This window comes from Schistocerca cancellata, chromosome 12, assembly GCF_023864275.1.
Source record: "Schistocerca cancellata isolate TAMUIC-IGC-003103 chromosome 12, iqSchCanc2.1, whole genome shotgun sequence".
Taxonomy (NCBI): Eukaryota; Metazoa; Arthropoda; class Insecta; order Orthoptera; family Acrididae; genus Schistocerca; species Schistocerca cancellata.
Window position 1 is genome coordinate 46854258 of NC_064637.1, and position 25714 is coordinate 46879971.

The following is a 25714-nucleotide window of genomic DNA, read 5'->3' on the forward strand; positions in this document are numbered from 1 at the left end:
TACCGTGGCCCGCACGTTCACGGGATCTGACGTCCCCGGATTTCTTTCTGTGAGGAAAGTTGAAGGATATTTGCAATCGTGATCCACCGACAACGCTTGACAACATGCGTCAGCGCATTGTCAATGCATGTGCGAACATTACGGAAGGCGAACTACTCGCTGTTGAGAGGAATGTCGTTACACGTATTGCCAAATGCATTGAGGTTGACGGACATCATTTTGAGCATTTATTGCATTAATGTGGTATTTACAGCTAATCACGCTGTAACAGCTTGCGTTCTCAGAAATGATAAGTTCACAAAGGTATGTGTATCACATTGGAACAACCGAAAGAAAATGTTCAAACGAACCTACCATCTGTATTTTAATTTAAAAAACCTACCTGTTACCAACTGTTCGTCTGAAATTGTGAGCCATGTGTTTGTGAGTATTACAGCGCCATCTATCACAAAGTGAAAAAAGTGGTCCAACTAAAACATTCATATTTCTTTACGTATTACACGAATATGTAGTAAAAATGGGGGTACCTATTTTAAAAAACGCAATTGACATCCGTTTGACCTATGGCAGCGCCATCTAACGGGCCAACCATAGCGCTATCTGGTTTCACCCTTCAAGCTAGATAAGTTTCGTTCTTTGAAGTTTTTTCGTTTGACGCTCATTTGCTGAGATATTTGGCCCGGTCACGATCACTGGACCACCCTGTATATACAGGGTGAGGCAGCTAAGTCATAACACCCCTTGTATCTCCCCAACCGTAATAGATACACAGATGCCGTTTGGACAGTGAATTGCAGGGACAGAGGCTACTTGAATACATTACATTTCATGTTTGTGCTATTTTTTATTAGAGAGGTATCAGACCATATTTGTTTTTTTGAAATGGAACCGTATGTTAAATTTTAGCGTAACACGATGGGCTTAAAGCGACGGTTTTAAATATGTGTATTGTTGTGACTTGGCAAGACAGCCAAGCCACTATGATTGGTAGCCGAAAGGCACGCGTTAAGCTCACGCAGGCTGGCGTGAGGTCTGGAACAGTTAAGGGAATTTATAGTAGCAAAGAATGTAAGTAACTACTGGAATACTTAACTTTAATCCATAATTGTTGAACATCGGTCTGACGGTACATGCATCACACGATAAATAGCAAATGATAATGGCGCCTTGCTAGGTCGTAGCAAATGACGTAGCTGAAGGCGATGCTAACTATCGTCTCGGCAAATGAGAGCGTAATTTGTCAGTGAGCCATCGCTAGCAAAGTCGGCTGTACAACTGGGGCGAGTGCTAGGAAGTCTCTCTAGACCTGCCGTGTGGTGGCGCTCGGTCTGCAATCACTGACAGTGGCGACACGCGGGTCCGTCGTATACTAGCGGACCGCGGCCGATTTAAGGGCTACCACCTAGCAAGTGTGGTGTCTGGCGGTGACACCACATGTATATCATAATATTTAGGCGAATAGTTTTTGAGACACATATCTCATATCGTTTTGGTCCTTCGAAGTGGCATCTTTGTATCTATTACGGTTGGGGAGATAGAAGGGGTGTTATAACTTAGCTGCCTCAGCCTGTGTGTATAACGATAGGGTCGTCAGACACATTTCCTGTGGTGCTGCAGCAAACATTTGCAGTTTCGTTTTTGCAGCATGTAGCTAGAGCCAATGTCGACGGAAAGCTACGGCTTGTTTTCCGTTACAAACAAAATTATTTTTAAAGTGGAATTTTATGTGCCCATTCGATAGAGGTGCCCCAAATTAGTGCGATACTCATTTTATCCATATGTATCAACTGGGATAGTAAACCACGAAGAATAACCGGTACTGCAGCTGCCACGGCACCATCCTAGCCTGTGCTGACCGCTACCACCAGGGATAAAACAAATATCGCACTACACTGACATGGCACCGCTCTATCCAGTGGGCACGTAAAATTCCGCTTCAGAAGTACGTTTCTTTGTAACACGAAACAAGCTGCCCAGTCCAAGAAAGATATGATATGCAGCATTTGTTTTGGCTGGTACCAGTTATACGTTGCAAAATAGAAATTAGAGATATCTGCCACAACAGCAGAGGAGATGCGACTCGACACCTTGTATTCAGGGTGAGTCACCTACCACTGCTCGTAGGTTTTATACAACACACAACGCTTTCAAATACCGTGTGTAAGACTTTCATATTCTCTCCCTCACAGAGTAATGATTGGAAAATTTTTCTAGGAAATTTAATGTGTTTATATTTTGTACTGGGATAAGTTTCCGCTAGAGGTCGCAGTTTTACAATTATTCAAGTAAAACCTACAAAAGTGACCTTAAGACGCGTTTTTTCTTGAATAACTCTAGAACGGTGGCCTCCAGTGAAACCAAGCACAAAATTTTACTGTCATTTGATTTAACTACATTAAATTTCCGACAAAAAGATCATGTTCATGTTTTCTGACGTTTTAACAGTTTGCACGTACCGAGCAAGCAAATATGATAATCTCTTGGGTGATTTCTGAAGGCATTGTGGATTGCATAAAACCTATCGGTAGGGGTAGCAGAATCATCCTCTGTGTGTGTGTATGTGTGTGTGTGTGTGTGTGTGTGTGTATGAGACCACTGCCTTTTTTTTTTTTTTTTTTTTTTTCGTCGGTCTACTGACTGGTTTGATGCGGCCCGCCACGAATTACTTTCCTGTGCTAACCATCTCAGAGTAGCACTTGCAACGTACGTCCTCAATTATTTTCTTGACGTATTCCAATCTCTGTCTTCCTCTACAGTTTTTGCCCTCTACAGTTCCCTCTAGTACCATGGAAGTCATTCCCTCATGTCTAAGCAGATGTCCTATCATCCTGTCCCTTCTCCTTATCAGTGTTTTCCACATATTCCTTTCCTCTCCGATTCTGCGTAGAACCTCCTCATTCCTTACCTTATCAGTCCACCTAATTTTCAACATTCGTCTGTAGCACCACATCTCAAATGCTTCGATTCTCTTCTGTTCCGGTTTTCCCACAGTCCATGTTTCACTACCATACAATGCTGTACTCCAGACGTACATCCTCAGAAATTTCTTCCTCAAATTAAGGCCGGTATTTGATATTAGTAGACTTCTCTTGGCCAGAAATGGATTATTTTGCAATAGCGAGCCTGCTTTTGATGTCCTCCTTGCTCCGTCCGTCATTGACTTCGTGACCATCAATCCTGATGTTAACTTTCTCGCTCTTCTCATTTCTACTACTTCTCATTACCTTCGTCTTTCTCCGATTTACTCTCAAACCATACTGTGTACTCATTAGACTGTTCATTCCGTTCAGCAGATCATTTAATTCTTCTTCACTTTCATTCAGAATAGCAATGTCATCAGCGAATCGTATCATTGATATCCTTTCACCTTGTATTTTAATTCCACTCCTGAACCTTTCTTTTATTTCCATCATTGCTTCCTCGATGTACAGATTGAAGAGTAGGGGCGAAAGGCTACAGCCTTGTCTTACACCCTTCTTAATACGAGCACTTCGTTCTTGATCGTCCACTCTTATTATTCCCTCTTGGTTGTTGTACATATTGTATATGACCCGTCTCTCCCTATAGCTTACCCCTACTTTTTTCAGAATCTCGAACAGCTTGCACCATTTTATTTTGTCGAACGCTTTTTCCAGGTCGACAAATCCTATGAAAGTGTCTTGATTTTTCTTTAGCCTTGCTTCCATTATTAGCCGTAACGTCAGAATTGCCTCTCTCGTCACTTTACTTTTCCTAAAGCCAAACTGATCGTCACCTAGCGCATTCTCAATTTTCTTTTCCATTCTTCTGTATATTATTCTTGTAAGCAGCTTCGATGCATGAGCTGTTAAGCTGATTGTGCGTTAATTCTCGCACTTGTCAGCTCTTGCCATCTTCGGAATTGTGTGGATGATGCTTTTCCGAAAGTCAGATGGTACATCGCCAGACTGATATATTCTACACACCAACGTGAATAGTCGTTTTGTTGCCACTTCCCCCAATGATTTTAGAAATTCTGATGGAATGTTGTCTATCCCTTCTGCCTTATTTGACCGTAAGTCCTCCACAGCTCTTTTAAATTCCGATTCTAATACTGGATCCCCTATCTCTTCTAAATCGACTCCTGTTTCTTCTTCTATCACATCAGACAAATCTTCACCCTCATAGAGGCTTTCAATGTATTCTTTCCACCTATCTGCTCTCTCCTCTGCATTTAACAGTGGAATTCCCGTTGCACTCTTAATGTTACCACCGTTGCTTTTAATGTCACCAAAGTTTGTTTTGACTTTCCTGTATGCTGAGTCTGTTCTTCCGACAATCACTTCTTTTTCGATGTCTTCACATATTTCCTGCAGCCATGTCTTCTTAGCTTCCCTGCACTTCCTATGTTCGACGTATATAGAACTGCCGCCTATGTTCGACGTCAATGTGCAATATTCGCTCACACATGGTTTGTATCGACGCTGGCAGTCGGGGGTATATTAAGCATGTCAGTGGGGATGCGGAAAACAGTGCAGTGCATTCGTAATGCAGTAATGCAGTGATCTATCTGACGTCCAAAATGGCATGATTATTGGTCCACTGGTGGAAGCGTTTCCGAAATTGCTAAGTTAGTAATATGTTCGCGTGGTTAAAATATACTGTGCATGGAAAAACAGAACTATTCAACACTGGTGCCAAGGCAACAACGGTGCACCACAGACCATGCATGACACAGGTGAACGACGGCAGCGGGGTTGTGTACGGTGGAACAGATGTGCAACGGTTGAGCAACTGACCGCCAAGATGAATCAAGCGGCTACCAACGGTGTCTCTTCAACCACTGTGCACTGAACGTTGATGGTGCCTGGTTTACGCGCCTGAAATACCCTGCTTAAATCCGCGGGACAGAACAGGTAGTTGGAGTTGTGGAAAGGGGCCAAAAGGGGGCCGTCAGTTACACTCAAACACATATAGCTTTATTTAGTAGTCCAAACAATCAGCAAAAATTTTTGAACGTTGTTATCGGCTGAATAGGCCACAGTATGTTATGCCATAAGGGCAAAAATCACTTAGATTTAAAAACGGCTGAAAGCCATTAACTTAAAATTCAGACTCAAAACAGAATATTTAGATGGCAGAAAACCTCACGTAAGTAAGTTCTATAACTTGGCTGAAGGCTCAACAAATCTAGCGCTTGAAAAGCAAACAAGTTTAATTTAAAGACGGCTGAAGGCCAATGATTTGAGACTACAGGTAAAATTAATTTAAAAAAATACGAGGCAGAAGGCCTTATCTTAAATTAGGCTGAAGGCACTATACAGTCTGATACTCAAAAGACAAGAACTTTAATTTAAAAACGGCTGAAGGCGGTTTACCTAAAGCAACTAAAATAATTTTTAGTAGGCAGAAGGCCCAAAGCTTTATCTTTAAACAATATTTTACACAGGCTGAAGGCCCAAACAATCTAAGATTTAACAAATAAGGAATTTAGATTTCAAAGTAGCTGAAGGCACATTATTGAAAAACACAACTACAATAAATTTTCAAAAGGCAAAATGCCCAAAGCTTTATCCAAAAAATATTTTAAATGAGGCTGAAGGCTCAAACAATGCCAGACTTGACAAGAGAGGAACTTTCAACTGAAGGCCCATTATTTAAAACCCAACTAAAACCATACAAATTCAAAACATCGGCTATGAGCCATTAAAATACACAATCAAACACCAATAAGAAGAGGCAGTACAGCCAGCGGCGTTCAGACGTTTCTGGGAGTCGGTCTGCACCTGAAATATTAACGTTCGATAAGGTGAGACAGGCAGTCGACCCAACTATATCCGATCCGCCGGCAACCCAACCAAGAGACAGTCAACGGACCCACCGACAAGACGACTTGCTTTCCACCCAACCAGTGCACAACACAAGGAACTCCAAAGCCAAAATGTGAAAGGCGTAGCCGCCCACAACCAAGTATGCATAAGCTGTCAAAACTACACACACGTGTTGGAGAGCGACAGCACGGTGAGGAAAGGACACTGCCTGAATTTTACATCAGCGGCCAGGGCAGGTAACCGGAACGCTAACGGCCACAAGGCAGAAAATTCCGCTGGTGTACTTGGACTTCAAGTAACCAAAATATAGTTAAGCTCCACCGGATGGTGGCCAAACTTTCACCAACTCGAACATTCGCTGTTGCTCACAGGAATACCCCCCAACAGCCAACCATGAATGCCAACGTCACAATGTGAACAGACTGACTTCGGTAATTAAATCACCAATCAACTTTTATGTGCTGGGTCGGTGAGCCACGAACCTCGTAGCAATCGGAACAGCTCCCACACACCCCGACACTGCGTAGAGTCCGCCAGCGGGCCCGGCCCACTGCGCCGCGTTGAGATTTCCTGGTTGACCCACACCAACCGACCGACTGCCGCACACCGGCTGACCGGAAACTATAAGCACCAGACCAAAGATAGTACAAGGTGCGAATATCGATACAAACCGCTGTTGCCACACGTAGAAAGAGGAAGAACCACGGCATAACAGCGATAGATACAGGATCCCATGTAGATGCTATTTTCCTTGACTTCCGGAAGGCGTTCGATACAGTTCCGCACTGTCGCCTGATAAACAAAGTAAGAGCCTGCGGAATATAAGACCAGCTGTGTGGCTGGATTGAAGAGTTTTTAGCATACAGAACACAGCATGTTGTTCTTAATGGAGAGACGTCAAGAGACGTTAAAGTAACCTCTGGCGTGCCACAGGGGTGTGTTATGGGACCATTGCTTTTCACAATATATGACCTAGTAGATAGTGTCGGAAGTTCCATGCGGCTTTTCGCGGGTGATGCTGTAGTATACAGAGAAGTCGCAGCATTAGAAAATTGTAGCGAAATGCAGGAAGATCTGCAGCGGATAGGCACTTGGTGCAGGGAGTGGCAACTGACCCTTAACATAGACAAATGTAACGTATTGCGAATACATAGAAAGAAGGATCCTTCATTGTATGATTGTATGATAGCCGAACAAACACTGGTAACAGTTACTTCTGTAAAATATCTGGGAGTATGCGTGCGGAACGATTTGAAGTGGAATGATCATATAAAATTAATTGTTGGTAAGGCGGGTACCAGGTTGAGATTCATTGGGAGACTCCTTAGAAAATGTAGTCCGTCTACAAAGGAGGTGGCTTACAAAACACTCGTTCGACCTATACTTGAGTATTGCTCATCAGTGTGGGATCCGTACCAGGCCGGGTTGACAGAGGAGATAGAGAAGATCCAAAGAAGAGCGGCGCGTTTCGTCACAGGGTTATTTGGTAAGCGTGATAGCGTTACGGAGATGTTTAACAAACTCAAGTGGCAGACTCTGCAAGAGAGGCGCTCTGCATCGCGGTGTAACTTGCTGTCCAGGTTTGGAGAGTGTGCGTTTCTGGATGAGGTATCGAATATATTGCTTCCCCCTATTTAGACCTCCCGAGGAGATCACGAATGTAAAATTAGAGAGATTAGAGCGCGCACGGAGGCTTTCCGGCAGTCGTTCTTCCCGCGAACCATACGCGACTGGAAAATGAAAGGGAGGTAATGACAGTGGCACGTAAAGTGCCCTCCGCCACACACCGTTGGGTGGCTTGCGGAGTATGAATGTAGATGTAGATGTAGAACCGCGGGAAACCGAATGCAGAGTTACAGTCAAGGTTTAAGCCAACGCATAACCCGGGGGCAGTGCGGCTCAGCGCCCAGGCTGACTACTGTTCATTGGCGACGAAGGCTGGAATTTGCACGCCGTTTCCGCAACTCGAGGACCACTGTGTGGCGACAGGTGACCTTTTCAGATGAATCGCGTTTTATGCTCCATCGGACAGATGGCCGTTGGCGTGTACAGCGTGAAACGTCCGAAAGAAAACACCCTCCCACAATCGTCAGAAGCATCCAGGCTGAAGGGCATTCTATGGGTGATCTTGTCATTCTGGAAGGCCAAATGGATTAACACAAGTACAGGGCTATTACAAATGATTGAAGCGATTTCAGAAATTCACTGTAGCTCCATTCATTGACATATGGTCACGACACACTACAGATACGTAGAAAAACTCATAAAGTTTTGATCGGCTGAAGCCGCAATTCAGGTTTCTGCCGCCAGAGCGCTCGAGAGCGCAGTGAGACAAAATGGCGACAGGAGCCGAGAAAGCGTATGTCGTGCTCGAAATGCACTCACATCAGTCAGTCATATCAGTGCAACGACACTTCAGGACGAAGTTCAACAAAGATCCACCAACTGCTAACTCCATTCGGCGACGGTATGCGCAGTTTAAAGCTTCTGGATGCCTCTGTAAGGGGAAATCAACGGGTCGGCCTGCAGTGAGCGAAGAAACGGTTGAACGCGTGCGGGCAAGTTTCACGCGTAGCCCGCGGAAGTCGACGAATAAAGCAAGCAGGGAGCTAAACGTACCACAGCCGACGGTTTGGAAAACCTTACGGAAAAGGCTAAAGCAGAAGCCTTACCGTTTACAATTGCTACAAGCCCTGACACCCGATGACAAAGTCAAACGCTTTGAATTTTCAGCGCGGTTGCAACAGCTCATGGAAGAGGATGCGTTCAGTGCGAAACTTATTTTCAGTGATGAAGCAACATTTTTTTCTTGATGGTGAAGTGAACAGACACAATGTGCGAATCTGGGCGGTAGAGAATCCTCACGCATTCGTGCAGCAAATTCGCAATTCACCAAAAGTTAACGTGTTTTGTGCAATCTCACGGTTTAAAGTTTACGGCCCCTTTTTCTTCTGTGAAAAAAACGTTACAGGACACGTGTATCTGGACATGCTGGAAAATTGGCTCATGTCACAACTGGAGACCGACAGCGCCGACTTCATCTTTCAACAGGATGGTGCTCCACCGCACTTCCATCATGATGTTCGGCATTTGTTAAACAGGAAAACCGATGGATCGGTCGTGGTGGAGATCATGATCAGCAATTCGTGTCATGGCCTCCACGCTCTCCTGACTTAACCCCATGCGATTTCTTTCTGTGGGGTTATGTCAAAGATTCAGTGTTTAAACCTCCTCTACCAAGAAACGTGCCAGAACTGCGAGCTCGCATCAACGATGCTTTCGAACTCATTGACGGGGACATGCTGCGCCGAGTGTGGGAGGAACTCGATTATCGGCTTTGCCGAATCACTAAAGGGGCACATATCGAACATTTGTGAATGCCTAAAAAACCTTTTCAGTTGTTGTATGTGTGTGCAAAGCATTGAGAAAGTATCTCAAATAGTAAAGTTATTGTAGAGCTGTGAAATCGCTTCAATGATTTGTAATAACCCTGTACAGCATTCATCTATCGTTTAGGATCATGTCTGCCTCTACATGCGGATTGTTTTTTCTTGGCACGGTGGCATCTTCCAGCAAGACAATGCAACATTCCACACTGCTCGCTGTGTCCCTGTGTGGCTCGAGGACGCAGCCAGACTTCGCTGGCCGTCACATTCCCAGGATTTAAACACAGTCGGGACTGCATCGATCGGGCTTTTACCGTCATGGCTCCTCAACCGAGAAACCTGGCGCAGTCGTCCAGGCCACTGGAGTCGGCAAAGCTCCAGATCCCTGTCGGTACCTTCCAGAACCTCACTGACTGTATTCCAGCACGTTTCGCAGCGGTCCTCGCAGCAAAAGGTGGTTATTCAGGTTTTTGGCGAGTCGTCATGTTAATGTAAAACTGGTGGCTCTGAGCACTATGAGACGTAACATCTGAGGTCATCAGTCCCCTAGAACTTAGACTACTTAAACCTAACTAAGCTAAGGACATCACACACACCCATGCCCGAGGCAGGATTCGGACCTGCGACTGTAGCGGTCACGCGGTTCCAGACCGAAACGCCTAGAACCGCTTGGCCACATTAATGTAGAATTACTGGCGGAATTAAAGCTGTGAGGACGGGGCGTGAGTCGTGCTTGGGTATCTCAGTCAGTAAAGCACTTGCCCGCGAAAGGCAAAGTTCCCGAGTTCGAGTCTCGGTCCGGCACACAGTTTTAATCTGCCAGGAAGTTTCACATTAATGTAACTGGGCAGGATATATACAGAGTAAAGAAAAATTCACGCAACCGGAGTTATCAGCGCGATTTCTCACATACTAGCGACACGAAAATGTCTGCCACAAAACTTCGTCCTTCGCGTATTTCCGGCAGTAAATGGACGTTAAAGACTGGCTATCTGGCAACCATATAATCACATGTGCAATAACTACGTCTGTCAGCATATAGGCGTAGTGTTGTCGAGTTGGTGCAGTGGACAGCGTTTTGAGTTAACATATAGCAGGTATAGGGTTCGATTCTCTGTACAGGCATATTTCTTTTTATTTGCCAATTTCATTATGCCATATAATATTGCTATATAAACTGAGACGACCTGCAATATATATATCAGTTCTACTCTTTTTCATGGACAACTCACGCCTGACGAAAAATCTGTTCATGGCAAAACTGATTTCACAAAAAAGCACCTACAGAATGCTAAGACAGTTTCCCTGTCTCTCCTATGGATTGCGATTACGCCATACTGCCTCAGAAAGAAAAATCTCCCTACAGGTAATTTCGACTTCCAGGTGGCGTATCAAGATGACACATGTACAATATTTTAAGTTATACCCCCAGCAATGCAACTGTAAGTTAAACCCCCAGCAATGCAACTGCGAAAACCGCGTCCAATTTGATGCAGTAGTTTCTGCGTAATGCACGTACAACCACACGGATAGACGGGCAGACACACACACAGACAGAGAGATAAACAAAAATTATAAAAATTATTGTTTTGGCCTCTACTGCCGTTATGAACAGGTCTCATATTAAGTTTTCTTAAATATCTGCTATGTACAGACATCGGCCAGTTACAGTTTTATTATAATATGTATAGATTGAATTCAGTGGTGGCTCGTAACGACGTAATTATCTCGCAAACGGCTGGCTGGCGGACCGATGTACGGTGATCAGCCAGAACATAATGACCGACTACTTAATAGCCGATATGTCCACCTTTGGCACGGACTGCACCGTCGACACATGGAGGCAGTGAGGCCTCGGTAGACCGCTGGCGGGGGTTGCCACCACATCTGTGCACACAATCCGGCTAATTGCCGTAAATTCCGGGGAGGGGGGCCATGAGCTCCGATGCCACGTCCAATCACACCCCAGTTGCGTTCGCTTGGCATCAGATCTTGAAACTTCTTTATTAAAATTCTTTTCTGCTTCTTTTGCTGAATGAAATGAGAAGTTGAAGCTTCTGTGTTATTTAATTCTGAAACAGCTGAGTAAAACTGAACGTACTGAACCTACTTTCAGAATGGTTCAAATGGCTCTGAGCACTATGGGTCATCAGTCCCCTAGACTTTTTTTTTTGGTCATCAGTCTACTGACTGGTTTGATGCGGCCAGCCACGAATTCCTTTCCTGTGCTATCCTCTTCATCTCAGAGTAGCACTTGCAACCTACGTCCTCAATTATTTGCTTGACGTATTCCAATCTCTGTCTTCCTCTACAGTTTTTGCCCTCTACAGCTCCCTCTAGTACCATGGAAGTCATTCCCTCATTTCTTAGCAGATGTCCTATCATCCTGTCCCTTCTCCTTATCAGTGTTTTCCACATATCCCTTTTTTTTTAATCTTATGGGACTTAACTGCTAGGGACATCAGTCCTTAAGCTTACACACTACTTAACCTAAATTATCCTAAGGACAAACACACACACCCATGCCCGATGGAGGACACGAACCTCCGCCGGGACCAGCCGCACAGTTCATGACTGCAGCGTCTAAGACCGCTCGGCTAATCCCGCGCGGCACATATTCCTTTCCTCTCCGATTCTGGGTAGAACCTCCTCATTCCTTACCTTATCAGTCCACCTAATTTTCAACATCCGTCTATAGCACCACATCTCAAATGCTTCGATTCTCTTCTGTTCCGGTTTTCCCACAGTCCATGTTTCACTACCATACAATGCTGTACTCCAGACGTACATCCTCAGAAATTCCTTCCTCAAATTAAGGCCGGTATTTGATATTAGTAGACTTCTCTTGGCCAGAAATGCCTTTTTTGCCATAGCGAGTCTGCTTTTGATGTCCGCCTTGCTCCGTCCGTCATTGGTTATTTTACTGCCTAGGTAGCAGAATTCCTTAACTTCATTGACTTCGTGACCATCAATCCTGATGTTAAGTTTCTCGCTGTTCTCATTTCTACTACTTCTCATTACCTTCGTCTTTCTCCGAATTACTCTCAAACCATACTGTGTACTCATTAGACTGTTCATTCCGTTCAGCGGATCATTTAATTCTTCTTCACTTTCACTCAGGATAGCAATGTCATCAGCGAATCGTATCATTGATATCCTTTCACCTTGTATTTTAATTCCACTCCTGAACCTTTCTTTTATTTCCATCATTGCTTCCTCGATGTACAGATTGAAGAGTAGGGGCGAAAGGCTACAGCCTTGTCTTACACCCTTCTTAATACGAGCACTTCGTTTTTGATCGTCCACTCTTATTATTCCCTCTTGGTTGTTGTACATATTGTATATGACCCGTCCCTCCCTATAGCTTATCCCTACTTTTTTCAGAATCTCGAAGAGCTTGCACCATTTTATATTGTAGAACGCTTTTTCCAGGTCGACAAATCCTATGAAAGTGTCTTGATTTTTCTTTAGCCTTGCGTCCATTATTAGCCGTAATGTCAGAATTGCCTCTCTCGTCCCTTTACTTTTCCTAAAGCCAAACTGATCGTCACCTAGCGCATTCTCAATTTTCTTTTCCACTCTTCTGTATATTATTCTTGTAAGCAGCTTCGATGCATGAGCTGTTAAGCTGATTGTGCGATAATTCTCGCACTTCTCAGCTCTTGCCGTCTTCGGAATTGTGTGGATGATGCTTTTCCGAAAGTCAGATGCTATATCGCCAGACTCATATCTTCTACCCACTAACGTGAATAGTCGTTTTGTTGCCACTTCCCCCCATGATTTTAGAAATTCTGATGGAATGTTATCTATCCCTTCTGCCTTATTTGACCGTAAGTCCTCCAAAGCTCTTTTAAATTCCGATTCTAATACTGGATCCCCTATCTCTTCTAAATCGACTCCTGTTTCTTCTTCAATCACATCAGACAAATCTTCATCCTCATAGAGGCTTTCAATGTATTCTTTCCACCTATCTAGTCTCTCCTCTGCATTTAACAGTGGAATTCCCGTTGCACTCTTAATGTTACCACCGTTGCTTTTAATGTCACCAAAGGTTGTTTGGACTTTCTTGTATGCTGAGTCTGTCCTTCCGACAATCATATTTATTTCGAAGTCTTCACATTTGCAGCCATTTCGTCTTAGCTTCTCTGCACTTCCTATTTATTCCATTCCTCAGCGGCTTGTATTTCTGTATTCCTGATTATCCCGGAACATGTTTGTACTTCCTCTAGACTTAGAACTTCTTAAACCTAACTAACCTAAGGACATCACACACATCCATGTCCGAGGCAGGATTCGAACCTGCGACAGTAGCAGCAGCGTGGTTGCAGACTGAAGTGCCTAGAACCGCTCGGCCACAGCGGCCGGTGAGCCTAGTTTCTCTTTACTTATCCTTATCATGTCAACACTGACCCACAATATTCTAGCTCAACACAATCGGACTGCTCAAAAAAAAGAAAAAAAAAAGAGAGAGAGACAACCTGACTTCAAATAATTAACTCAAAAGAATGGCCCTCACTCACAAGAAATCTTAACAATAACCTTTACATTTTATTAAGCTCATTAACCACTTACGTTACAAAAATTTTCATTACTCGAACTACTGCAATACAGCGAGCGCCAATACTGCTGAGCAAACAATGTGTTTACCTTAATAATGCGCCAACCAGTTCAAAAATCATATAATATGTAAACGTCCGTGACACCGAGTTCCAAAAAATTATATGATCATTGACAAATTACTTTTCCATGACTGACACACGTCCAGATCGTCCGCTCGAGGTAACACTTCAAACCTCTAACCTCCATCACCTCTAGCTATTCTCTCCCCACATCCATCACTGCTGGCTGTTCACCTCCAAGTGCCCAACAGTACTTCCATCACTGCCGGCGACTGACTTCCAAATGCCCAACACTACTGGCGATTAACTTCCAACAACGAGTCCAACCAGCCACAGAGTCTCTTACAAAGAAAGCGCAGTCAGAGATCCAATGCAAAGCGCTACACAGCGCTGCCAACACAGAAACAGCCCACTTACACCCTGATAAGCTGGGAACCAGCACATCAATTTGAACTCGTGACTGTGTCGCTCGAACCACTCCACAACACTCCTGCCCTTGTGCCACGGCGCATTATCTTGTTGAAAAATGCCACTGCTGTCGGGAAACATGATCGTCATGAAGGGGTCCTCGTGGTCTGCAGTGAGCGTACGAGACTCCTTGGCCGGCACTGTGCTTTGCATCTACATCTACATGATTACACGACTCAGTCGATCATGAAGTTTCTTCAGTGTCGTCTACATCTACATCTACATCTACATGATTACTCTGCAATTCACATTTAAGTGCTTGGCAGAGGGTTCATCGAACCACAGTCATACTATCTCCCTACCATTCCACTCCTGAACAGCGCGCGGGAAAAACGAACACCTAAACCTTTCTGTTCGAGCTCTGATTTCTCTTATTTTATTTTGATGATCATTCCTACCTATGTAGTTTGGGCTCAACAAAATAGTTTCGCATTCGGAAGAGAAAGTTGGTGACTAAAATTTCGTAAATAGATCTCGCCGCGACGAAAAACGTGTTTGCTTTAATGACTTCCATCCCAACTCGCGTATCATATCTGCCACACTCTCTCCCCTATTACGTGATAATACAAAACGAGCTGCTCTTTTTTGCACCCTTTCGATGTCCTCCGTCAATCCCACCTGGTAAGGATCCCACACTGCGCAGCAATATTCTAACAGAGGACGAACGAGTGTAGTGTAAGCTGTCTCTTTAGTAGACTTGTTGCATCTTCTAAGTGTCCTGCCAATGAAACGCAACCTTTGGCTCGCCTTCCCCACAATATTATCTATGTGGTCTTTGCAACTGAAGTTGTTCGTAATTTTAACACCCAGGTACTTAGTTGAATTGACAGCCTTGAGAATTGTACTATTTTTCAAGTAATCGAATTCCAACGGATTTCTTTTGGAACTCGTGTGGATCACCTCACACTTTTCGTTATTTAGCGTCAACTGCCACCTGCCACACCATACAGCAATCTTTTCTAAATCGCTTTGCAACTGATACTGGTCTTCGGATGACCTTACTAGACGGTAAATTACAGCATCATCTGCGAACATCCTAAGAGAACTGCTCAGATTGTCACCCAGGTGCATTAGAAAATTGTAGCGAAATGCAGGAAGATCTGCAGCGGATAGGCACTTGGTGCAGGGAGTGGCAACTGACCCTTAACATAGACAAATGTAATGTATTGCGAATACATAGAAAGAAGGATCCTTTATTGTATGATTATATGATAGCGGAACAAACACTGGTAGCAGTTACTTCTGTAAAATATCTGGGAGTATGCGTGCGGAACGATTTGAAGTGGAATGATCATATAAAATTAATTGTTGGTAAGGCGGGTACCAGGTTGAGATTCATTGGGAGAGTCCTTAGAAAATGTAGTCCATCAACAAAGGAGGTGGCTTACAAAACACTCGTTCGACCTATACTTGAGTATTGCTCATCAGTGTGGGATCCGTACCAGATCGGGTTGACGGAGGAGATAGAGAAGATTCAAAAAAGAGCGGCGCGTTTCGTCACAGGGTTATTTGGTAACCGTGATAGCGTTACGCAGATGTTTAACAAACTCAAGTGGCGGACTCTGCAAGAGAGGCGCTCTGCTTCGCGGTGTAGCTTGCTCGCCAGGTTTCGAGAGGGTGCGTTTCTGGATGAGGTATCGAATATATTGCTTCCCCCTACTTATACCTCCCGAGGAGATCACGAATGTAAAATTAGAGAGATTAGAGCGCGCACAGAGGCTTTCAGACAGTCGTTCTTCCCGCGAACCATACGCGACTGGAACAGGAAAGGGAGGTAAAGACAGTGGCACGTAAAGTGCCCTCCGCCACACACCGTTGGGTGGCTTGCGGAGTATAAATGTAGATGTAGATGTAGATGTAGGTCATTTATATAGATCAGGAACAGCAGAGGTCCCAGGACGCTTCCATGGGGAACACCTGATATCACTTCAGATTTACTCGATGATTTGCCGTCTATTACTACGAACTGCGACCTTCCTGACAGGAAATCACGAATCCAGTCGCACAGCTGAGACGATACCCCATAGGCCCGCAGCTCGATGAAACATAAGCTCCACTGGATGCCCATGTGAATGTTGCCCAAAGCATAATGGCGCCTCCATACGACAATACAGATATCAAGGACGTGTTCCCCTGGAAGACAACGGCTTCGTCGCCTCCCACTGGCGTGATGAAGAAAGTATCGGTACTCATCAGACCGTGCAATGCTCTACCACTGCACCAACGTCCAGTGCCGATGGCCACGTGCCCATTTCAGTTGTAGTTGGCGATGTCGTGGTGTTAACATTGCCTCATGCACGGATCTCGGCTACGAAGGCCCATCGTTAGGAGTGATGGGTGCACCGTGTGTTGTAGTGTTACCTTTGTCTTGGGAAAATACCGTGAAAAATAGAAAATAGAAAATCTGATTGGGCTTTGAATTTTGGTGGTTTCAGTTACGGATAAGGCGGACTTCGTATTATTGATTGAGATCGTGCTGTAATTTGACCGTGCATGGCAGAGCGGGTCGGCAACACTACAGAAAGCGACTGTACGGAAATAGCATCAGAAACTAATTGAATAGGACGACCCGTCTTTCACTTTTCTCCGTCTGTTGAAAACTTCTTCAAGTTGTCACTGTCATGATCAATTTACAAATTTGGCGATAACCACCTCGAATCACTATTGAAACAACCTCGCTTTGTAATATAATTTTAATTTCCACCCAAAAGCACATTCAACACAGCGCCGAAAATACACGTCTTTCGTATGAAGACAAGAGAGAGAGACTGTCAATTAGTTGTTAAAAAACAAAAAACCTACGCAAAAGTAAAAAAGACGAACAAAATTATTTATAAAAATCGGTCGCTGGCGCAGCGCTCTTCTGCCTGCGCGATCGTAAATTATATCCTTGTATTGGCGGAGGCGCGGAAGTCAAAGTACCATTACAGTGTTCAGACACACTTGTACTCTGCCCAGCATTAAAGTCTGGTGTTAGTGTGGTGTCACCGCCAGACACCACACTTGCTAGGTGGTAGCCTTTAAATCGGTCGCGGTTTGTTAGTATACGTGGGACCTGCGTGTCGCCACTATCAGTGATTGCAGACCGAGCGCCGCCACACGGCAGGTCTAGAGAGACTTCCCAGCACTCGCCCCAGTTGTACGACCGACTTTGCTAGAGATGGTTCACTGACAAATTACGCTCTCATTTGCCGAGACGATAGTTAGCATAGCCTTCAGCTACGTCATTTGCTACGACCTAGCAAGGCGCCATTATCATTTGCTATTTATCTTGTGATGCATGTACCGTCAGACCGATGTTCACCAATTATGGATTAAAGTTAAGTATTACGACAGCTACGACCTTTTTTGCTACAGTCGAACTTCCTTAAATGTTCCAGACCTCACGCCAGCCTGCGTGAGCTTAACGCGTGCCTTTCGGCTACCAATCATAGTGGCTTGGCTGTCTTGCCAAGTCACAACAGTTAGTTCCTCCACAGTTCGCCATCTCTCCTGTCATACTAGTTTGTCCAGCTTACGGCGTCCGACATACACTATGTGATCAAGAGTATCCGGACACCCCCAAAAAATACGTTTTTCATAGTAGGTCTAGGTGCTCCATATCAGCGACCTCAGTAGTCACGGACTTCGAAAGTGGTCGTATGATTTGGGTGTCACTTGTGTCATACGTCTGTACGCGAGATTTCCACACTCCTAAACATCCCTAAGTCCACTGCTTTCGATGCGATAGTGTAGTCCAAACGTGAAGGGACACGTGCAGCACAAAAGCGTACAGGCCGACCTCTTCTGTTGACTGACAGAGACCGCCGACAGTTGAAGAGGGTCGTAATGTGTAATAGGCGGACATCTATCCTGAAGATCACACAGGAACTTCAAACTGCATCAGGATCCACTGCAAGTACTATGAAAGTTAGGCAGGAGGTAACTTAGATTTCAAGGTCGAGCGGCAGCTCATAAGGCAAACGACGCCTCGCTCGGTCTAAGCAGCGTAAACATTGGACGATTGAGCAGTAGAAGAACGTTGTGTGGAGTGATGAATCACGGTACACAATGTGGCGATCCGATGGCAGGATGTGGGTATGGCGAATGCCCGATGAACGTCATCTGCCAGCGTGTGTAGTGGCAAAAGTAAAACTCGGAGGCAGCTGTGTTATAGTGAGGTCGTGTTTTTCATGGAAGGGGCTTGCACCCTTATTGTTTTGCGTGGCACTATCACAGCACAGCTCTGCAGTGATGTTTTAAGCACCTTCTTGCTTCCCGCTGTTGAAGAGCAATTCGGGGATAGTGATTGCATCTTTCAACACGATCGAGCACCTGTTCATAATGCACGGCCTGTGGCGGAGTGGTTACATGACAGTAACACCACTGTACTGGACTGGCCTGCACAGAGTCCTGGCCTGAATCCTATAGAACACCTCTGGGATGTTTTGGAACGCCGATTTCATGCCAGGCCTCACCGGCGGAATCGATACCTCTCCTCAGAGCAGCACTCCGTGAAGAATGGGCTGCCATTCCCCAAGAGACCTTACATCACCTGATTGAATGTGTTATCGAGGCTAAGAGTGGGCCAATACCATATTGAATTCCTGCATTACCGCTGGAGTGCGTCACGAAATTGAAAGTAATTTTCAGCCAGGTGTCCGGATACTTTTGATCAGAGATTGTATGTAATGTGGGCTAGCTATCCAACGCCACGACGTCTGGACGTGGTTACTGTTGTGGATTGGCAAGAGAGCCAACCCATTATAAAAGGAAGCCGAAAGGCACGCGTTTTAGCTCACGCAGGCTGGCGAGAGGTCTGGAACAGGACAAGGAAATTAGACTAGCAAAAAAGGACGTAGCTGTGGAATACTTAACTTTAATCCATAAATGGTGAACATCGCTCTTGACGGTACATGTTTTACAGCATCAATAGTAACTGGTAATGGCGCCTTGCTAGGTCGTAGCAAATGACGTAGCTGAAGGCTATGCTAACTATCGTCTCGGCAAATGAGAGCGTACTTTGTCAGTGAACCATCGCTAGCAAAGTCGGTTGTACAACTGGGGCGAGTGCTAGGAAGTCTCTCTAGACCTGCCGTGTGGCGGCGCTCGGTCTGCAATCACTGACAGTGGCGACACGCGGGTCCGACGTATAATAACGGACGCGGCCGATTTAAAGGTTACCACCTAGCAAGTGTGGTGTCTGGCGGTGACACCACAGTTACACCTTGGTTTCGCCACCCGTTGAAGACACTCAGCACAGAAGTCCTCGAACACCGGACAAGTCGTGCAGTTTTCGAAATGCTCGTGCCGAGCACCCGGGGTATCGGAATCTGCCCTCGGTCAGATTTGGATAGATCGCGAGCCTTTTCAATTCTACACACGAATTACACGCTCACTGTTACTGCAGGCACCGTGTGTGTGTCTGATTCGCAGTCACTCCTTCCCAGGTGACACTGCTATCGCCTGAACGGGTTCATATCGATAGTAGGGAGGTGGCCATAATGTGTACTGCACAGTTTTTGTTTCTGTTGTATTTCTTTCCCCGCGTCAGTTTTCGCTACTACACTACTTGCCATTAGAATATGCTACACCACGAAGATGACGTGATACAGACGCGAAATTCAACTGACAGGAAGAAGATGCTGTGGCATGCAAATGATTAGCTTTTCAGAGCATGCACACAAGGTTGGCGCCGGTGGCGACACCTACAACGTGCTGACATGAGGAAAGTTTCCAACCGGCGTTGCCTAGTGAAACGTTGTTGTGATGCCTCGTGTAAGGAGGAGAAATGCGTACCATCATGTTTCCGACTTTGATCGGATTGTAGCCTATCGCGATTGCGGTTTATCGTATCGCGACATTGCAGCTCGCGTTGGTCGAGATCCAGTGACTGTTAGCAGAATATGGAATCGGAGGGTTCAGGAGGGTATTACGGAACGCCGTGCTGGATCCCAACGGCCAGTCGAGATGATAGGCATCTTATCCGCATGGCTGTAACGGATCGTGCAGCCACGTCTCGATCCCTGAGTCAACAGATGGGGACGTTTGCAAGACAACAACCATCTGCACAAACAGTTCGACGACGTTTGCACCATCATGGACTGTCAGCTCGGAGACCGTGGCTGCGGTTACCCTTGACGCTGCATCACAGACAGGAGCGCCTGCGATGGTGTACTCGACGACGAAGCTGGGTGCACGAATGGCAAAACGCCATTTTTTCGGATGAATCCAGGTTCTGTTTACAGCATCATGATGGTCGCATCCGTGTTTGGCGTGACTGCGGTGACCGCACATTGGAAGCGTGTATTCGTCATCGCCATACTGGCGTATAACGCGGCGGAATGGTATGGGGTGCCATTGGCTATACGGCACCTCTTGTTCGCATTGACCGCATTTTGAACAGTGGACGTTACATTTCAGATGTGTTACGACCCGTGGCTCTACCCTTCATTCGGACCCTGCGAAACCTTACATTTCAGTAGGATAATGCAAGACCGCATTTTGCAGGTCCTGTACGGGCCTTTCTGGATACAGAAAATGTTCGACTGCTGCCCTGGTCAGCACATTCTCCAGATCTCTCACCAATTGAAAACGTCTGGTCAATGGTGGCCGAGCAACTGGCTCGTCACAATACGCCAGTGACTACTCTCGATGAACTGTGGTATCTTATTGAAGCTGCATGGGCAGCTGTACCTGTAGACGCCATCCAAGCTCTATTTGACTCAATGCCCAGGCGTATCAAGGCCGTTGTTACGGCCAAAGGTGGTTGTTCTGGGTACTGATTTCTCAGCATCTATGCACCCAAATTCCGTGAAAATGTAATGACGTGTCAGTTGTAGTATAATATATTTGTCCAATGAATACCCGTTTATTATCTGCATTCTTCTTGGTGTAGCAATTTTAAAGGCCAGTAGTGTACTTATGAGACACGGTGTAGTTTTTTTCTTTTCTCGCGACAGCGGCTGGAGTGTGGGAGCTGGAGTCCGGCCGGCAGCCTTGGAAGGTCGTGGCGCTGAGACGGGTCGTGTTTGTCCAGCGGAGGAGCGGCAACGAGGAAGCCGTCAAGTCACGTCACACGGTGAGGGGCGTGGCCACCTGCGCCATGCAAATGTATGCAGATGCGGGCGCCGCGCCGCTCTCGGTATTTGCTCGCACAGATCTGCGCCACTCGCCGTCTGCATACATATTTATGGTAATGCCGCGTTTCTCCAGCAGCGCCGGGCGGCGGTGCGCTGCCAAGACGCCGGGCTATTTCTGGAGCGCCGCTCCCAGCAGCCGCGGCGGCGGCGGCGGCGGCGGCGGCAGCTGGAGGCCAGCGCCTGCTGGAGAACGGCTCTGGCGCCACGCGCAGTCTCTCGCACGTTTCCAGCTGGAACCGAAACTGCTGCGGAATAGGTCCAGCGTTACTGCGATGAAGTGGGCAGTTCTGATTTGACAGTAAGAAACAGTTCCAGCTGGAGAACTGGAGGCCGGGTGCAGCGCTGTCCACTCACACACTTCCATCTGGAAACGAAATTGGAGAATAGGTTCAGGCTCGCACCGCTGAAACGGGAAGTTAACGGCTAACATTACGAAACAGATCCGGCTGGAGAGCTGGGGAACAGGTACGGCACTATCTACAACCTCATACAAAATGGTTCAAATGGCTCTAAGTACTATGAGACTTAACATCTGAGGTCATCAGTTCCCTAGAACTTAGAATTAATTAAACCTAATTCACCTAAGGACACATCCATGCCCGAGGCAGGATTCGAACCTGCGACCGTAGCAGCAGCGCGGTTCCGGACTGAAGCGCCTAGAACCGTTCGGCCACAGCGGCCGGCCAACCTCATACAATGCCAGCTGGAAACGAAAGTGAAGAATAGGTCCAGAGCTGCAACCATGAAGTGGGCCATTGAGAGCTAACAGCATGATACAGTTCCAGCTGGGGAATTGGACAACAGGTTCGCAGTACCCAGAGTCTCACTCAGTTCCAGGTGGAAACGAAACTAGAGGATAGGTCCAGGGCTGCCACGCAGAAGTCGGCAGTTCGGGGCTAACAGTCTGAAACTATTCCAGCTGGAAAACTGGAAAACGAGTTCTGTACTGCCAATAGTCTTATACAGTGCCAGTTGGAAATGAAACTGGAGAATAGGTGCAGGGCTGCCACGTTGAGGTCGGCAGTTCGGGGCTAACAGTCTGAAACTATTCCAGCTGGAAAACTGGAAAACGAGTTCTGTACTGCCAATAGTCTTATACAGTGCCAGTTGGAAATGAAACTGGAGAATAGGTCCATGGCTGCCACGTTGAAGTCGGCAGTTCGGGGCTAACAGTCTGAAACTATTCCAGCTGGAAAACTGGAAAACGAGTTCTGTACTGCCAATAGTCTTATACAGTGCCAGTTGGAAATGAAACTGGTGAATAGGTCCATGGCTGCCACGTTGAAGTCGGCAGTTCGGGGCTAACAGTCTGAAACTATTCCAGCTGGAAAACTGGAGAAAAAGTACGGGACTACCCCAGCCACGCTGAAGTGGGCAGATCAGAGCTGGACGCGTCATCAGATCCGGATACAGAGGGTTATGTGGTCAGCACACCGCTCTCCCGGCCGTATGTCAGTTTACGAGACCGGAGCCACTACTTCTTAGTCAAGTAGCTCCTCAGTTTGCCTCACAAGGGCTGAGTGCACCCGGCTTGCCAACAGCGCTCGGTAGACCAGATGGTCACCCATCCAAGGGCTAGCCCTGCCCGACAACACTTAACTTCGGAGATCTGACGACACCCGGTGTTACCAAGGCCGTTGGCTGGCCCGAGTTTCATCGAGTTATTTTACGTGGCACTGACAGACTAGCCTACTTATACCATGTGTAGTGTTCAAGGTATTGTCTTTCAAGTACATACTCTCGCTATTCTTTCTGGTCTTGTACCGTATCTTCAGGAGGCCGGCATGTCAGTTCATAGATCTGGCAACGTTAGTGGCATAGGGGTGGCCGTATTCTGCCCTCAGCTCATTCTCAACCGCAGTTAGCTGGCATAGCTGCTACAATGGTCCGAAAACCTCTGGAAAATGTAGAAAAACAAATGCATTTGATCATTTCTGCAAATATCGTGTGCAGGGAGTCGACGTTTCTTGCAACCATGTTATTGTCACGGGGAAGGTCTTTTCATATCAGGGAACTAAGCACGTTTTTGCTTAAAATATAGCCGGCCGAAGTGGCCGTGCGGTTCTAGGCGCTGCAGTCTGGAACCGCGAGACCGCTACGGTCGCAGGTTCGAATCCTGCCTCGGGCATGGATGTGTGTGATGTCCTTAGGTTAGTTAGGTTTAAGTAGTTCTAAGTTCTAGGGGACTGATGACCTCAGAAGTTGAGTCCCATAGTGCTCAGAGCCATTTAAGCCATTTTGAGCTTAAAATATATTCCAGAATTCAACTAGGGGTGGAGGTATGTAATCATAGGAAGGCTGTGCAATCACCTCAGTGGCATAAAACGAAAGCAGTATAAATCACCCGCCCACAGTGAAGGGTTACTGTTCAAAAATGGTTCAAATGGCTCTGAGCATTATGATACTTAACATATGAGGTCATCAGTTCTCCAGAATGAGATTTTCACTCTGCAGCGGAGTGTGCGCTGATATGAAACTTCCTGGCAGATTAAAACTGTAAAGTTTGGAAAGTAGGAGACGAGATACTGGCAGAAGTAAGGCTGTGAGGGCCGGGCGTGAGTCGTGCTTCTGTAGCTCAGATGGTAGAGCACTTGCCCGCCGAAAGGCAAAGGTCCCGAGTTCGAGTCTCGGTCGGGCACACAGTTTTAATCTGCCAGGAAGTTTCGTCATCAGTTCTCCTAGACTTTGAACTACTTAAACCTAACTAACCTAAAGATATCACACACATCCGTGCCCGAGGCAGGATTCGAACCTGCGACCATAGCAGCAGCGCGTTTCCGGACTGAAGCCTCTAGAACCGCTCGGCCACAGCGGCCGGCAGGTTATTCTTAAATAAAAGATTTCGGTCATCATCAAGTAAATAATTTATTTTTGAAATGACACAATTTCAGAAACTTTACTCATAGACTGGCGACTGAAAATATTTATCAAAGCTGAGTCTCTTGATTACTAGGCATGCTCTTTTATTTTCACCTCTATTTTATGAGACGTATTTCTTTACCCTTTCGTTACAACTCGTGTCCACTTTTCCGATGACGACACTCGAATAGTGACTGTATCCTTTAACGAATTCATGGAAAATCCGAAAGTCAAAAATTACAATTCCTGCGCACTTCGACTGGTGGATTTTATCCATTTTTTCGTTCCGCTGTTGGTTTCTTGTTCTCCGCTTCGATCTGAGTGTAAGCCTACTGTTGTTCTTGCCTCTTCTCTAATACGCTCACCACGATGATACCGGTTTCAGAGCGCTCAACAACACGGTTATTAGAGCTCTTACAAATACGAAAAAACTGCCTAGCTAGAATGTGAAGTGTTTCCTCGAAAGCAACTGCGTAGAACAATGGCCTATGGACACATTCGTTCACGCAGTTCTTCACTTCGACCTTGGGTACTCCTCGAATTACAGTAAATCCTGTTTCTGTTTCTTCTTCCGTTTCGTTTCTCCTCGTCAATTAGTCACTCTGTAATTTTTCTTGAGATTGTCTAAACACTTAAGCCATGTCATTTTAGCGACAAACGATACGTTTTTTATCGTTGTTACACTCATAATGACGAAAGCGCTCCGGACTTGCATTGTATACGTTCCGATTACAGTACACTCTTTGACATAAAACTCGACCGGCGGCCGGCCGCTTCAGAGGCGAAGTCCGCGCCGATCGCAACATGGGACAAAAAAACTGGCCAACTCGCTAATTCTCTAAGTCCGGTTATCTGCACAATCTGGCAACACTGTAGACTGCGGCACTTCCTGGAGGAAAACTTGTCCCAAGATAGAGAGACTCTAGGCTGATTACGCCTGTGGTCTAGCGGTAGTGTGCGTTGTTTCTGTTCATAATGTCAGTGGATCGAGAGCAGCTGGCATAAAACATTTTTATAGCCTCTTCTGTCTGAATGCTGAAGACGTGAATGTAATGGTAGCGCAGATTCAATCTATTTCGCTTTGTGACACACCGATATCAAAATTTTATCTAGTAACGATTTTGCGGCAGATTTCCTGCAGACTGTCCTCCTCTGGACGCCGTATGCGGCAAAGCTCCGGGATCCATTTGCTGGCTACTGGCAGCGGCCGTGGCGACAGCAGCGGCGCTGCACTCCCCCGTTCTTTATCGAAAGCGCCTGCTACCGCTCATCGCTTTTGATGATTTAAAACGCTTTATTATTAAATGTTGCTCCACAGAAAATTTCTACAATTTCCATTCACGCTCAAAAGCAACGGAGACAGACGCCCTGATTAGTAGGCGGGTAATCGGCAAGAGCTGAGTATGGCCCTAAATTAATTTTATAGACTGGGACGAAATTAAACCATCTCACTACATTCGATGAATTTATAA